Source organism: Neltuma alba, unplaced genomic scaffold (genome assembly GCF_004799145.2).
Source record: "Neltuma alba isolate B1F8T4 unplaced genomic scaffold, ASM479914v2 tig00005608_pilon, whole genome shotgun sequence".
In the NCBI taxonomy this organism is placed as follows: domain Eukaryota; kingdom Viridiplantae; phylum Streptophyta; class Magnoliopsida; order Fabales; family Fabaceae; genus Neltuma; species Neltuma alba.
In genome coordinates this window covers 157,416-176,207 of record NW_021634172.1, presented here as the reverse complement: position 1 = coordinate 176,207, position 18,792 = coordinate 157,416, and positions in this window count along the sequence as shown.

The following is an 18,792-nucleotide window of genomic DNA, read 5'->3' as shown; positions in this document are numbered from 1 at the left end:
GAAATGATCTTTTCTCATTAATGAGTTACTTGTTACAACCCATGCACTTGTGATGTGAACATTCATTCATATAACCACCAAGTAAGGTCATAATATAAGCTTCAAATTATTGATGGTTGTTTGGGAAAACTTATCAAATAGTTATTATTTGATAGTTTCTAATCATCATGTAAAGATCCTTTACAATAACGGTCAAGTAAAAGTATTTTTTTAAAATATTCTTATTATATGAAATGAATATCAATTTACATAGGCAAACCATGTAAAAATCAACAATTTTGTAACAAACAAACTATTATTGATTGAAAAATTGCTTAGAATACAGCATTTTTAAGTTTCTATGTATGTTAAGCTCCACTAGTATAAATTATATTTACAATAGACAACTTTCAAAACCTCGCAATCCTATATCGATATCTTTCCTAGCCGATAAATCCATGAGTCTTATCTTCCTACCACCATTAACACCCCCAACTTTTATTAATATACCTGGCTTGAAGGCACCGTTGACACCTTATAGGAGTTAAAGTCCATTCTTTAGAATTTCTCGACTTATCATTTCATAACAAAAATCGCACAAAAAATTTATTACAAAAAATTAATTGGTCTAATAAACCTTTAGTTTGTGCTGCTAAGATGCTCTACAAAGAGAATTATATAAATAAGTTTAATTTTATGTAGAGATTTAGTTAAGCAAACTGAATGACAAAAGAAAAAATAAATAAATCCTACCCAAATAAGTTGATGGAGGCAAAAAAAAGAAGAAGGCATGGAAGCTTTGAAAGAAAGAGGAGGAGAGGCGACGGCCACTGGAGCTGAACACAATAAAGGAGGGAAAAAATAGAATCTAGATCATATTTTAAAAATCTTGAGCACACTAAAATAGGAGGCATTAAGAGAAATTTTATCTGGATTGATATAGTCGAAGAAGAAGAAGAGGGCATGATAGATCTGGAAGGAAAAAGAAAAAGGAGGAGAGGCAATGGCCAAGCAGACACCAACTGTGGAGAACGAGAGCCAAGGCAACGTAGCAAAACCCATGGCAAAAGAAGGATAAGACCCACAATGGGAAGCTCATAAAACGGTCGAGAATGAGTTGGAAGAAAGACCCATAACGAGAATGAGACCCATGATAGCAAACTAGAGTAAGAATTGAGGTCCATTTAGCTTTAGGTTTTTGTTTAAGTAAATTAGAATGTCACTACTTTTAGGGTTCTACTTTTAGGGTTATAAAGTTTACTGTAAACCTTGTTATGCTTAATTAGTGTTGTCATCTGATAATACTACTGGCTAGCTAGTTTGTTGGATATACCAAAGTCTGCTTTGTTGTTGTGTTGTGTATATATGCATTTATCGAATTGTATACCAGTTTCTTACAATAAGGAAATACAACCAAATTATTTTTCTTTTTTTAAAAAAAAGAGTTTCTATATTTTCTTATTATTGAATACCATATATATACTATTAGGGCCAGAAAATTAATTTAGGGATATTAAGGATATTAGTTAAGTTGATTATTTATCACAAATATGTATTGATTTTCCTAAATTATCTTCTTCAATCATATGTATGCATTGGATGGTTAGAATTATCCCTTGATGAGAACTTCTTGCAATTAGTAGGGATATTTTGAGAAAAATAGGATACAAAGTGGATTGAAATCTTATATTTAGAACCAAATCCAACCTTAACTAGTTCTTATATTAAGAACTAGAGATAATATATATATATTTTTATATATGTATATGCCAATAGGGTTAGCTAGCCAAAGACCATTTTGAAACCCTGCTCTAACCTACTTCTTATATTTATTAGTTTCCCGTAAGTACCTAAGGATACACATAATTCAACCATTTTGCCTACATTGTATCTTTTTTCCCTCTTCTCAAAAGCTCATAACAACTTAAAAGTTACTGCTTGATTCCACAATTTGCAATCTCAGAAGTCAAGGCCACGACAATTTCTAGTAAAATTAAACAACATCAGTCCCATGAAACAAAGTGCATTAGTTTTCCCATTTCCTTTTTGTCTTCAAAGAAATCTACAACAAATTTTCACAACTTTTTACTAAAGTTTTACTTTTCTATGTCTTCATTCTCTACACTTTTAAGAGTTGCTAATTAACTGGCAATTGAGAAGACTTGGGAAGGAAGTGTGAAGGGGCTATATATAAAATTATGACACAATACTTATCATATCTAGAATAACATTTGTGAGATAAATAATGACATATAGAAATGAAATAGAATAAGTAGGTCCAATTCTTACTTTTCTCAACTACATCCAGTTAATCTAATGTGAAACGATCAAAACCATGTTTGGATCCATTGGGAGTAAAAATTGACCTGATTAGATCAACCACAATTGAGTTGAGTAAGAGAAATCCAATGTCCTTAAACAAAGATTTTGAATTAAACTATGTTGATAAAAAATAATATCTTGTTGAGAGCTAATCCATAGTCAAAACCCAACAATATTCGAGTTTGAATCATTTTTCGTATCCAATATTACCAGAAAATCATATGGTCATTCGAATTTGACCCCTGAAATTTAATTTCAAAGAATTATCACTCTATGATGTAGTGATGATCTCAGTCAACTACTTTAGCAAAAAACGTGCACGATGCTTAAATATTGTGAATGAGCCATGTGGCAGACACAAGAGATAAGAAAAACATGCCTTGAAATGCCTCTAAATAAGACAACATTTGGGTTTTTGTCAAATTAAAAAGAAAAAATTGATTGTACGCGATGCAATTTTTCCATGAAACTGTGTTTCAAAGATATAGATTCATAAAAAGACAAATTTAATTAGTACTCACGAACAGTAAAAGTTCATCTTAACCCATCGTCCATCTTTCATATAGGTCAATAGCCATCCCTAAGACAAGAAATGACAAGAACTTATAATAAAGATTAAAGAACTAGATGGTTAGACAGGATGACAGCTAGAATCGTTAGCAATTTGGTTTGAATGAGGAAACCATTTATATGATTGAACCAGAGTTGACCCGTCATTAAGCCGAAATATAATCCAAAATTAGAACAGGAATTAGGACAATTTCTAGAAAACCAAATGAATTTTGGGCCTGATGAAAAAATGCTAAAAAAAAAAAATCTATGAAAAAATTGACCTTCTTGGAAAACCTAATATATTTTAGAGCATTTGCAGGCACATATGGTGTTATTTCATTAACTCCACATGTTGTAGTGTGATTATGTTAACTATTAAACTTATTGTAAATTTATTTCTCATATACATATATTACTATGTATGGATATAATTATTTTCTATTAATTTTTATTTAATTATTATATCATCGGTTTGATCATTTGTCAAACTAGTTGGATCATGAGAATCATAAATCGTTAATCTTTCCGATTTAACATCCACTTTAGCTTTTATTTTACATACAATTTATGAATGTAGACAATTGGGATTAACTTTTACGGTCTCTCCATGAATCCTCTTCTTCTAAATTTCAAATCTATATTAATCAATTTGAATGTCAAAAGGGTGGAAATCAATCTACTTGAGACTTCAAAAGGAAAAAGAGATTTGAATTAAAAAAAAGTTTAAAAATAGACTATGGGGGGGACCCGCCCTAGCAATGTGTGGACTAGAAGGAATTAGGAATGAGTAGATTAATGAACAAGGGTCAATTCCTCCACCGTCAACCCTTTTGCTATGTTATGTGTGGACTATAAGCAATACTGTGTTGATTAGTTTGGTGACATTTCGTTTAGTCCACAAACTCAATCATTAAACTTAGAGCGCTCTCTCTGTCTCTCTCTCTCTCTCTTCTCTTTCTTTCCTTTGGAATTTGAGAACGTGGGGATCTCTGCGTGTGAAATGTAAACGCATGTCACATTGTCATCTCATTCAAGTCAATACTGATAAGGATTGCTCTCATCAAGTGGAAACAAGCCCTAATTTTTGCTTTAGAATTATGTATATATCTTAATTATTATAACCAAATATGTCTAGATTAGGTTTATCTCTCTATCTATTAAGAATACATAAATTTTTACTTGATAGTCAAATTAACATAATTATGTTAAGTTCTCACATGATACCAAATATTGTCTAAAAAGTAAAAACTGAATAAATAAAGATGAATGACGGGCTAATTATTTTACTTGGAGTTTTACAATGGTAAAAATTCACTTTGAAAAACATTGAGAAAAATAAATTTATTTTGCTACATATGGACTGTGATCTAAGGCATGATTCATGAGGAAGTTTAAGTAAACTTGAATTTTAAAACAAACAAAACTATGATAATTGAAGATTTGATATCATCATGATCACCATCATTTAAACTAAAATAAATTGTGGGAAAAAGTTTCTTCCCTTCATACATTGAAAGCTTCCTAGAGCGAAGAGCCAATGGATGGATTCAACCCAAAGTCAACATGCTGACTTTGGGGATTTAGATTACTTTTTTTTTTAATATCTCCAGATGAGAATTTAAATTACGTTTCTTCTATCTTTAATCAATTCAAACCTATAATGATTGAAGACAAAATAATAGAGGATAATTTATTCTCACAGTTTATAACTTATTTCCTATACCTACTACTCCTTGCGTTTCTATCTTATTTATTAGAAAGTCCCCATCATGCCCTTCATTAAATATAAACTGACTTTGTAAATATAAATTATTTAATAAAAGTTCAAAAATTAATTGTGGCATTTTTGTAAAAAAAAATTACACTTGCGACATACTTATGAAGAGTAAGTTTTCAACTAATGTTTTCTTTTTATCTTCGTTAGTTATTTATTATTTTTAGGGAAAATTTCATTTAAGGACTGCAGTTGAGAATTTATATCAGACAGGCCCAAAACATTCTGAAATATCATTACATGACCAAAGGACCAACTAAAATTAAAATTAAGAGTAAAATTATAATAATACCCCTCACTTTTTTTTTTAAAAAATAAATATTAATGGTCCCCGGAGTTTCTACCACTGATGCTCAAGTGGCCGCCGCCAGAGGTTGGAGCTCCGGTGGCCGCAATTGTAGCTCTGGTAGCTGGAAGATTTTTTTTTTTTTTAAAACAAGGTGGCCAAGGGAAGGTTTGAACCCCTGACTCCTTGGCACACCAAAAGTGAAGTAACCATCAAGTCAAGCAAATACTTAATCATATGATGCAAATAAAAATATATATAACAAAACAAACGCAAGTATTTAAGTATAAGTGAATAAGTGAAATTCGATAGTTTAGAAGTGAAATTCAGGAATTTACAACAAAAATTTAACAATTTACAAATAACATAATAGAATGCACAACTCCAAATACAAATGTTTAAGTACAAATAAGTAAGTGAAATTTGAAGATCTACAATAAAAGTTTATGGATTTATAATCCAAATTTGGCTATTCACAAGAAGTACGAGAGAATTCACAAACCAAAATGTAAGTGTTTGGGTACAAGTGAACAAGTGAAATCTGACAATTTACAAGTGAAATTCAGTAATTTACAACAAAAATTTGGTAATTTATAAATAACATAATGAAATTCACAACCCAAATGCAAGTGTTTAAGTGTAAATGAGCAAATGAAATTTTTGTTGTAAATACTGAATTTCACTTGTAAATTCATAAACTTTTGTTGTAAATCTTCAAATTTCACTTGCTCATTTACACTTAAATACTTGCATTTGGAGTTGTGAATTCCATTATGTTATTTGTAAATTGTCAAATTTTTGTTGTAAATTACTAAATTTCACTTGTAAATTGTCGAATTTCTCTTGGTCACTTATATTCAAACACTTACATTTTTAGTTATGAATTCTCTTGTGTTTCTTATGAATAGCCATATTTAGGTTGTTAATCCATAAATTTTTGTTGTAAATCTTCAAATTTCACTTGCTCATTTGCACTTAAACACTTGCATTTGGAGTTGTGAATTCCATTATGTTATTTGTAAATTGTCAAATTTTCGTTGTAAATTGCTGAATTTCACTTATAAATCGTCAAATTTCACTTATTCACTTATACTTGGACACTTGCGTTTGTTTTGTTATATATACTTTTATTTGCATTACATGATTAAATGGTTTGCTTCGCTTAGTGCTTACATCACTTTTGGTGTGTCAAGGGCTCATGGATTCAAACCTTCTCTTGGCAACCTTGTTTGGGAAAAAAAAAAAAAAATCTTCCAGCCACCGGGGCTCCAACCTTCGGCGACAGCCACTTGAGTGCTGGTGGCCAGACCTTCCACTCCTGGTGGTAGGAACTCCGGCGACCATTAATATTTATTTTAAAAAAAGTGAGGGGTATTATTGTAATCTTACTCTTAATTTTAATTTCAGTTTGGTCCTTTGATCCTGCAATGATATTTCAGAATGTTTCGAGAGCTATATGATATAAATTCTCAATTGCAGTCCTTAAATGAAATTTTCCCTTATTTTTATATTGGACCTGATAGAGTACTATATATGTAGTTTAACTGCAGTGTTTTAGTTAAAATCTTATCACGCATAAAGGAATGTAAATTATGCCAATTACTAATCAATTTGTCTGAATTAAGCATTCCAGTTAGGTAAATATAATTTAATTAAATGTTTGTAGATCAGAAGCAAACTATGATTATCCAGTGAACGTTCTTCATATGATAAATACTTTACAATCAAAGACAAATTCCAAGACTTACATAGATGTAGCAGCGTCAATTTAAATTAATTGACTCTATTTGAACTAATACATAAAAAATCAATTTAAATTAATCCATAATTAATGGTGAAAGTTTTTGGATTGTCTAGGTCCAGTCTATATATAAATGTAAAAGAATAACAATATTATTAAGAAAATATTGATCCTAGGAGGAAAAAAATTAATTCATAGGACGGTAAGGATCAAAAGCAGGCTCATCACATAAAATTAACTGTATGGTACTACTGTATTATAGAGTCATTCCTCGTCGGCGCACGCCAAATCTAATTCTATTTTTTTTTTAAAAAAAAGGTTGACACATACGGACGTATATATGAACATAGATAACAACATTTAATTACCACTTGAATTAAAAAATTTATGTGGTGGTCATCCCATTACGAATATTAAAATAAGAGTTTATGAATCATTAAATTTGACTCTTGTTCTTGAAGACAAGTTACGCTCTCGAAGAGTTTAAGTGGGTCCCATTAAGCTTCGATGTGTGTGTGTTTTAATAAGACAATTTTGGAGTGTTAATTAGGTCACAATGAGGGAGAATTCAATGCCGCATATTGATCTGTGTTGAATTTTGAAAAAGTGCCTTCGTAATTATGGAAAACAACAAAATATACCGAAACAAATTAAACTCTCCACTTTAATTTGATGTTATTTTTTAACCCTAATTATAGGAGAGGCAAACTTCTCTAATGTTGTACTACCTTTAGTCCCTAATATAAAAGCTAGTTGATTAATAATGAGTAGATTAAAAAAGTTTGTTAAATTAGTTATTTGTAATCAATATATATTATTATTTTTAGAATATAATTGCTAATAATGTAATTAGCTAGAACTACAATTTGATGAAATATTTAACATATATAATTATTACAAGAATTATTTTTAAAAAATAGATAAATATGAGAGACAAAGTAGATTAGGATCTTATATTTAGGATCAAATTAAAAGTCAAACTAGCTCTTATATGAAAGATGATCGATAATATACTTATTATACAAATTAAATATGTAGTAAGTAGCTAGTGATAGAGAATATTTTTATAATGATGTGATTCTTTTCATCTTCAAGAATTAAAAATAATATAAGTATACAAGTTCTTAGAAAGTATACAACAAAATCAAAATGAAACTATAATATAACAATATTAAAATCAAATTCTTTATATTTATTATGTTAAATTTTCCGATTACACGTGTCCTGCTTATTAAACTTGTGCTGCAATTTCTTATATAATTTTTTTTTTCCAATGAGCTGCAAGAGACAGTTTCACTTGCTATAAACTTTACAAATAAGTGAATGGGGAAAAAAACAAGAAGAACATCAAAAAAACTATTTTTTAGTGAAGCATAATGAAAGCCAGTTATTTAATTTGGGAGATCAGATCAATAAGAAGAATATATATAAGATAAAACGTATAATGATGCGTAGATTAAAAACAAATTTGAAACAATCAATTTAAGTTAAGGTGAGTAATAGGAGCTCTCGTTATTTAAACAAGTGAAATTAAGGTTTAAACCCCAACCTTTATGTATTATATGATAATTAATCTATTTATGAAGGGTCTATATTTTGAGGGAGAACAATTTATGTTGTCATGATCTGCAGAATCCGTTCCTTGTAGCTTTCAAAAAGTTCAACCTTTCTCAATATAGTTAATGAACAAGAAACAAAAGGGAAACCTAATACCCCAATCCTTATAGTTTTCCCAAGTTTTAATTCAAGTCCTTGTGTGTAGGGGCGTGTATAAACCTAGTGGTCCGGTCTAGTCCAGTCCAACCCAAAGTGGTCTTGTCCAGTCTAGTCCAGTCCAAATAAACTATAAAATGAAATTAGACTAGACTATACTAGATTGGTTGGTCAGGCTAGACTGGGTTTTGGACCAAGTGATTAAACCCCCTAGATTGATCCGGTCCAGTCTAGGTGGATTTTTTATTTTTAAATAATTTGTAATTTAGATGTTACCTTTATTTTTTTTTAATGTTTTTAGAGATTTTTATGTATTTATGATGAAGTCTTAATATTTTAGGATGAGTTTTATATGATTATAGGTATTCTTTATTATCTTAAATCATATCTACCATGTTGAAATCTTGCTTCCCATAAAGAAATTTTTTTTTAAAAAAAAGAAAATTCAAAACCTGGACTGCCTAGACCAGTCCGCCAATCTGGTGGACCAAGTCCAGTATAACTCAACCTTGCGTCACTACTGGACTAGACCAGACCATGGACTGCCAAATCCAGCCTGACTAAAAGTTAGACCAAACTTCAGGTTGGGGTCTGGTTTGGTCCGATCTATCCGTTGTGTAGCCCTACTTGTGTGTTTCCCTTTTCTATTCGATCATTTATGTTTCTTGATATAACTTAGAATATTCTCAAATCACTAGGCATCCAATTGGAGAATTTTAAGCTACATCCAAAAAGAAATTATTTTCTTGTTCTTCCTTGCCTTCTCTGCATCTATGAACCTTAGGACCAAGATGACCCAATGAATAATAACCCCGACTATTTGGAAATTTATTTTCAGATGTGCAAAAAATAATTTCTCTTTAGATACTGCTTAAATTTGTCTAGCTGAATGCCTACTCAGATCCACCTCCACAACATATAACTGACTAGATGTCAACTTATCAATAACTAACAACACCCTTAGTTCTTATTTAATAGTTTTATACTTTAAGGACTAACGGATCCAATAAAAAGGCCAAAAAAAAAACATAAAGACTTGAATCAAAACTGAAGACTATAAGGATTAGGGTATTAGTAGTTTTCCCAAAACTAAATTCATAACTTGGTTTATTTGCTTTGGGAAGACTAATCAAATACACCTATCTGATTTTTGTAATACCTCATGAAAATTTTCCACTGAACATAACAATTATCCAATGCATAACCATGATATAAAAGGAGTAATGTAACATTGCTCGGGTCATACCATATTATGGTTATAAAATATTTCTCTTATCTCAGATTGCATAACCATGATAAACAAAGAATTGGACTACTAACATGGCAATAAGGAGCTTGTGTTATACCTGATGAACACAGTTAAGATAGTAGAATAGATAAATATGGAAACAAAATAAATCCTCAACTGAATCTGCTTAAATGCTCTATAATGTGTTGCTAGAAGTGATCCAAATCGGGCTTTTAGTTAGGCTACTCAACAAAAATGCAATTTAAACCAAAAAATACAACCAAATTAGAATCAACAACCAATCCAACAAGTTCCATAAAATAAAGAATACTGATGTCCTAGGTGGCAATTAAACAAAAGTCAACATAATATAAAGATATGTCAGGCAGGGTCACTTTTCCAAGTGACCCTTAGCCTCATGTTTCTTTTTAGCCATAACTCACATGCTGCTCTCACTTGCAAAAAGTAACAGGGTGAGACATAATGTCTTAGTGACAGAACTCATACCCACCATGCCTACAAGTAGGTGTATTCATAGGACGAGATGGGCCTGCCTGGTGAACAGGGATGGGACGAGATTTTCATCCCCTCTCTGTCTCAGTCCTATTGAGACCAAGATGGGACATTTCATCATTTTTTTCCCAAACAACTGTAATTTTGGGCTAGCATTTTGGGTCTTTTTTTAATATTTTATGTGTTGTTTTTATTAGGCTTTTGAAAGATAGAACATCCTAAAAAATTTGCTTTGTGGATTGCAAAAAGCTCAACTATAAGCAAATAAATCGGATTTTAACTATAAAAAAATGTTGAAAAAACTTGAAAACGTGAAAACCACCTTGAAAAAAAAAATACTAATGTTAACTTTTAGCCATTAACATCACTTAAAAATACAATATAATAACCAGCTAACACGCACATATAAAGGAAAAAAAAGGGGAATTGATAAGTTAGTAATAATTTAACAAGCAAATTTAAAAAAAAAAGTAATCAAATACCACAGGATGGGACTGTATAAGATGATCTCGTCCCATGTCCTGTCCCGTCTTGTTACCTATTTTGTCTTGTCCTGAAATTTTTTTGTCCCATTCCGTCTTGAATCAATCAAGACTAGGACGAAATGGCTAGGATGAGACATTTTGAACACCCCTACCTATAGGCATTGCTAAGAGGTACTCGGGTAGGACTAATGGCTAAAGTAATTATCATTTATAATCATGTTCCACAACAAGCTACAAATATCAAACATCAGGAAAATAAGTAGCAAAAGGTGATCAAGCAATAAGTCATAATCATTAATCACTATTTAAATTCAATTCCTGCCTTATATCCTCTTTATATCTACTAACCTAAACCTATAGGCTGAGTCCTCTTATGTGACTGTGACTCCTACAAGCTTTCCTCACATGTGATGCAGACCGACCAAAGTCAGCAGGGTACACATGGACCACAGGCTCCTTAAAAAAAAAACAGTATGCTGCCCTAATGGGTTTACTGCCCAATATTCTAGCAGGCATGATGCCCTCAAGGTATATTACCTTGGGACACTTCTAGAGTGTCACAAATAAGAGTGCACTGCCTTTTCCAAAGTGCCAGCCATAGTGCATTATATGAAAGTGAACCATGTATTGATACAATACATCTCCATCATAATATCTCCTCTTAAGTTACACAATTCACATATAATTATGGCATGTATCACTTCCTCACAAGGTATTACCAACATATTATCACATAAGATATTCAATTTCCTTATCTACTAGTTGCTAGCATGCTATATCACATATTCATTTTTGGTAAAAGCATTACACAATCATATAAAGAAAGAATAAACCAACATACAAACCTGAGCTCTTTGCCACGGTGACAGTGTTCTTTGCTGTCGAGAGAAAAATCCTCACCGGGGCATCCTTCGGTGTGCTTTACAGTGGTGATGATCACAGTATTGTGATAAATAAAGGTAGAATCAGAAATCAAAATTTAGGGCTTTTATCTAGTCTTAGAGTACTAGAAAATTGAGGTTTTTACAACAATCAACCATACAGAACTAAACCCTAAATACATCCAGTGACTTTGGAGGTTGTTTTATTTAATTTCTGTATTCTTGGACATTTAAAATCTAATCTAAAGGCTACTCTTTTAATTAGAGTCCCTCTTAGAAGAACTAGTCGGAGAGACAAATAAGACTTCATGTTACCTGGATGCCAAGAGTAGTTACTGGCATTCTTGGATCATCCCTCCAAAAACATTCCTCGAGCATTTAAAACTACCTTAAGATAAAGACTGTTAGGGATCCCCATAAGGTACCCAAAATTCCCAACTAGGCGAGTAAGAAAAGAAAATAACAGAATAAAAGAAATAGGAAGGTCGGAGTTGCTTATAGTCACTAATAGAGTTCTCAAAATTCCAAAAGGTTGCTCCAGGGTTTCCCTAGCAAAGAAAATCCTATTTTAAAACTTTTAAACTCCACCTAATGCCGAATGTGCAACCCTCATTTGTATTTAAAATCTCAGCCTTTCGTCACAATGACTGACGCACATCATCTTGGCGACCTCATTTTAATGAGATGCCATGTTTTATGTGTTCGCTGTGGCCACGTCAACATTCACCATGGCTATCTGTTCTAACAAGTAGATGTTACAATTTTCACCCACTTCCCATAACTTCTCCTTATACCCTTCTCTTTTAACATCCTAATTATTTCAAGGGAAAATCCTAAAAAATGATTTTTGAATTTCAAAATTCCAAATCAGTATTAGTTACTACACTCGTAAAGAAAATGATTACATTTGAAAAGCCAATGACAACATATTTTTGTAATAATTCCTGATTTAGAGTTTTGAAATTCAATAGTCTTTTTTTTGGGAATTTTCCCTTATTTCAATCACCTATATTTTTTGAAGTTAAAAGTATAGAAAACTCTTATAAAATTTACTCAAATGATATAATTTTGATTTTTAAAATTTTAACATTTTTTGCATAAACTATAAGAGTTTTATGAAGAGAATAATTTCATTTATGATGGTAAAGGTACCTAATTTAATTTATACATTATATTTTTTGAGATAACTATCTATAGTACCCGGTATCGTTTGCTAATCAACCCATATTTAAATATTATTAGACTCTAATGAGGTGAAGCTTTCTAGCTTGATTAAGCATTGAATGAATATCTTCCATTTGAGTAAGTGTTTCTAGTATGTTAGCATAATTTTTTTATTTGTGAAAAAGAGGCTATTCTTCATTTTCTTTTCCTTAAATCTATTCTTAATTCTTTTACTCGCCTAATCTTCAGGCTAAATTTAAATTATTTTGCCTAAAACATAGTCAGCACTAACGCCTTTTCAGTAAGTTTACAGTATAAGAGATTACTCACTGATGCAAGCTATGGATAAAAGAACAAAAAAACTATCAAGTATTATTGGCCAATTAGTTATTCGAACATGTATTCAAGGACAATTTCTTTTATAAAATTTCAATTTTTTTTATTTAAAAAAAGAGATGCTTTTATATGATTATTACTAGTTATGATTATGAAGATAACACGTGTATCGTCCAAATGATGTAGATGGATGAGATCTTGAAACACGTGACTCCGTTTGTTGCTTTGCCTTTCATTTTCTGTAAGCTTTTTACCATCTCCTGCCTTCCTTCATCATTATTATTATCAACTCTCTGTCCACTCCACAATTTTCATTTTGTCACCTTCTACACCTCACTATTACGCATGCATGACCTCACCATATTATGCCTACGTATCCTCTACGTCGATATATCTACAAATACTTGTACACTATATATATATTGGCCATTGGGGTCTCATGGAAAGATATATGGCATTTCAAAACTAGTAATTATTAACAGTGCCTTAAATAACAAATGAAATTCAATTATTTTCTTTTTTTGTTAACAAGATAGAAGGTTTGTGAACTTAACACTCCAAAGTTTTTTTCAACTTAAATGTAATGTGATATGAAAAGCATATTTAGATGCAAGTTAATTACTCTCATGGTATTGATTTATGCCCACACACAACTAATTCAACACACACAGAAACACGAATCTTAAGAGAAAGATATTCATTGTTTGGTATACTAGATGAGATGGAATGTAACTCTTGAACCTTTAATAACGTGGAAAATTAATAACATGCTATAAAGAAATTGTAGATGTTTTCAATTAGAACATAATTGAGCTATGAACATTTATGAACCATATTGAATCTAAATGCATACGTGATACATCGAAGGTAATAATGGAGCCTTTTTATATAAAACAAACATGAGGGTGAAGTGGGCGGTTCTAGAGCTTTATCAGAATGACCACATGTTATACAATTTAATGGGGGTGTTAATGTCCAATTTTGTCCTGATAGTTTTCATGTAGGAGTTGTGGGTATATTCAGAAGTTTTTTTTGGATTAATATTGCCCCAAAAGTATTAAAAAAGGACCAGTATTACCTTTAATAATTAAAAGTGTTAACAATGAATATTAGTTTTTTAAACAGTTGGAGTTATTTTGTTGTTTTTTTCAACATTTTTAGGGTAATATTGACCCAACAAAATTTTTCGAATATCTAGAGTTCGTACGTCAAAACTTTCTAGGAAAAATTAAATTATAATCCATTTAATAAATAATAACAATCTTACAGAATAACTTCATATTACTTACTAATAATGTCCTCATATTAATAGCTAAATTTGAGCACATTAGATGAGTCATATTCGGGATAAATTAGATATCATTACATTTATTTTGTAAGTTTGATAAATTAGTTTGTCAAAAAAATGATAAATATGCTAGATAAAATGAACTAAGCTCTTACATTTACAACCAAATACAACCTTCAACTTCCATATTAAGGATTATAAGGAGTATTGATTTACTATCTTAAATAGTTATGTGAATAGATATGTGTGTGAGAGAGGGGTTTGGGGGGATGAGGAATGGGTCCAGAAAGGTCATTTCAAAGTTGAAGAGAACATTATGAAGCAAATGAAGACGAAGAGAAAAACTCCAGAAGGATTTGGACAGCGATGACCTAAACACAAGAAAGTCATGGCTTCTTTTATTAAATTCATGTGTGGTCGCTTCATTTAATTCTTTTTCGAAAACACTATAAAACTCCTAACTATTTGTTTTTTTCTTTGATTAGTCAAGACATGATAAATCAAGTTTAACGGTTCACAATTAGAACAAGGACACATTTCGGTTGAAGACAAAGTTTTGATTATTAACGATAGGCACACATTTAATTTAATTTAATTTTATATGCGTATGTGACTAGAATTTCATTTTGGCCCTTCATAGACGGAAAGCTACTTAGTTTGACCCCCATTTTTTGGTTTTCAGATTACATTAGATTACATGTTGAATTTGATTCATACATTTCTCCAATTCTATCACTCACAGAATGAGACGTCATGAATGCTCTTTTATCAGTTTATCATAAATCAAATTAATAATATATTTCAGTAGCTACTTTCATTTATATAGTATATGAAGGAAAAATATATACGATTATTTATAAAATTTTGTGAGGGATCTAATTGAGAATACCTTTTATGTGTGGATAATTTTTTTTTCAAATAATAATGAATTTTGTCGGGCATAATAATTTTGGACCTTACGTGCTTAAGAATCCAATTTGAAAAGGGAAACAAATACTACCTCCAGTCCTAATTATAAGAGTTAGTTGACTAATTTAAAAAGATTAAATAAATAAGTTAAGTTAGTTATTTATAATAAATATGTGTTGTCTTTCCTAAAATATGCTTGCTAATTAAGTTTATTGGTTAGAACTACCATTATTAGAGGGACTACTTTGAAAAAAATGCATAAATTAAGAGACAAAGTGAATTGAGATCTTATAATTAGGATCAAAACAAAAGTCAAATGAGGTCTTATATTAAAAAGTAGAAGTAGTACTATTTTTATTTTTCATTCAAAATTTTCTGCATATTTTGACCCAAAAAAATTAAACCGTAAAAGGAAGGAAATGTTAGAGTCAACATTTTGACTCTTCAAGTGCCAGTGAGGGCCCACGTGTCGAGGGCATGCGCGTCCTTAGTGGGTCCCACGTTGACTCTTCTTAACGCTTTACTTTCATCGCGTGGGGAACGGGCTAAAGCTTTTAGATCGCTCATTGCTGCAAAGCTCCTAACTTGCAATAACCACTTTTCAAAGGCATGCATTAAAAAATTAAGTTGCATTATTGATATAATTTTTATATGATATTATATATATATATATATATATATAATATGGAGACCATTAAATGATTTGCATAAAAAAAGTGTGGTAACCAAGAGTTATCAATGATTTTTTAATTAGTAGAGTATTAATTATTTTGTATTTGAATTCTTCAGTGTATTGTCAAATATAATTTTTTTTTATATCACGACTTTGGAGTCAACTTAATTATATAAAAAATTCATTCAAAATTTTAATGTATATATTATTTCACATTAAATTTAATTTATGAAGAGAGTTTTAAATTTTAAGTTATTGCATTTTTTCTGGTCTTCAAAAGTTGGGCTATATACACATATGCTATATATATGAGATTTAATCAAAAGTCAACTCCTATATTAATAAATTATCTTATGATACTTTTTAAGGGAAAAGAATGGAAACCCCATTTACCTAATCAAATTCTTCAAAATGTCAACCCTAATATTTGGCAATTAATTGAAGCTTAATTTGTTCAATCTTTTTTCAGATTAAATTGTGATATAGAAGCATGTCATCGTTTTGACTAAGGTCTAAAAACAATGTACTAAACAATTTGGTTGTACCCTTAATAAGTCAATCACCTAATTGGGTCAGTATGGATTTTTAGGCCCCAAAATGATGGCTTTGTTGAACTAATATAAACAAATATTTGTCAATGACTTGACATAATCACAATACTTCCTTAACAAATATTTAAGAAATGAACACACACACACACACACATTATTATACGATGATAGTATGAAGAATCTGATGAAGGTTTTGATATCGAGTAGCTAGAAACAAACAATGAAACACTTCATAGTACTAGTAGTAAATTACAAGTAATTAATTAACGTCGTAATGATTATCAACACTAAAAAGGGTTACAATATAATATTGTTATATTGGTTTTAAAAACCAATTAGTTATACTTTGTTGATAGATTAAGAAATTGAATGGGAGAAAATTGATTGAAAAGGCTTGCGTAAATAATCACATTAAATGGTGTTTTTCTATAGTAATGTGCATGATTCTAATTATCTAGAGTTGTTAATTAATAACAAAATTTTAAGTTGAAAACTAAATCAGAAAAATATATACACTCACCCATATAATTTTGTAAGTTTTCCAATAAAAAAGAGCAATATATGAGGACTTATATAATAATATTGTATTTTGTAGTTATCTTCTTCAAATACTTACTCCTAAGTCAAATACAATTAGATTCATGCATAACCATCAAACAATAAAAAGATTACAAAATTGAAAATGTGATTGACAAAGACATAAAGAAAAGGCAAAATGGAAATAAATAAATAAATAAAACGAGTTGACTTGGATCCAATTAAACCAAGTTAGGTCGGATGCAAGTTTCAGTGTCGTCTTTGAAATTTCAAGGAAATTAAACTTCATAGAAAATATGGACATAATTAATTATAAATAAACTTGGTGGAGTATACTTTGAAATGAACCAGCCATCAGCTTATTTTTGTATATAATCCATCAATAAACTAATACTGGTCATAGCCCTCACCCTATCGTGCAAGTTATAATAATAAACTTGGAATTTTGTTGTTGACTCAAATTTTAGTACCATTTGTTATACGTTGTAATCATGCACAACTTTTGTATTTCTCATATGATTTAGTATTTCCAAAACTTAAAAAGTCCACATTGCCAACAACCCAATCAATGTAAATTGCGAAGTATTTGACATCCCCCCCCCCGGGGGAATAAGTGTATATATCCTGTTCCTTTGGGAATAAAACACCAATAAGGTAATGGTTTACAAAAAGAATTTTAAAAATATTTTATTAAAAAATTAATAGGTGCGGTGGATGTGTATGTCCACATTCAACGGGATACACATTTCGTTTAATGTCAATGCAGAAGCTGAAATTTTGATAAGATTAATTGTTATTATGTTTATTTTTCTTGTTATTTGAAATTAAAGTTATTACGTCTTAGATAGTTGTGCTGTTCGTGATATTACCTACAGGCACTTATCAACGTAGAAGCTGAAATTTCAGTGAAATTAGTTTTTACTACCTTAATTATTATTATTATTATTTAATAAGTTAAAATTGTTACCCGTTTTTTGCCATCTAAAGTTGTTGCCCTTATTAAACTATGTTATTAAAATTCACAACCTACTAACACTTGTCAATGCATAAGCAAACATTTTTATGAAATTAGTTGTCACTTATCTTTATTATTAGTATCATCATTTGATAATTCAAAGTTATTATTTGTTAAACTGTTATTGTCAAGGTATTGAAAACAAAACTAGTTAAGATAGCGGATCAAGGGTCAGTAGGTCAAGTCGGAATCAATATGGGGTCAAACTAGTGGAAAATAAAAAAATTTAAAAAAAATTTAAATTTTATCATTCCATCTAAAGACTAAATATTAATTTAATACCTTGAATTACAAAAAAAAAAATCATATACTTACAATTTTTTTCCAAGCTTCTTTATAATTCCTTTGACAAATTGATATTATAGTATCATATTAAAAAACTCACTGTGCACTAATCCTAGCAAAATATCAAAATAGATATATGATAATAAAATATTGCTATCTACAATCCATTAATCACTAAACTAATAGTTATAAATAGCTTAAGAAAGAAAAAAGTTTTGGCTTAAAATAGTTTTTTTTTGGGGAAAAAAAAGCAACCAGGTTAACTAGGTCGTTCAATTTATATTGGGTCACCTCGATCAATTTCACTACAGTCTACTTGCTCAACTGGACTAGTTACCTAGCTAGTTCGTAGGTTTCTGGGCTGAATTGACTAGTTCGGTCTAGGTTTGTATACCATTGTTATTATGGTTTTGATTTTTAGATTTCAAACTAAGAGTATTTAAATAATTTCTCCAAAAAATTTAATCCCAAAATTAGTTTCTCATCACTTTATAATGATTAGACTATTTTAGTGTTCTTTCTTGGGATTTACAGGCTCGGTTTAGGAGCATTTTTGAGCA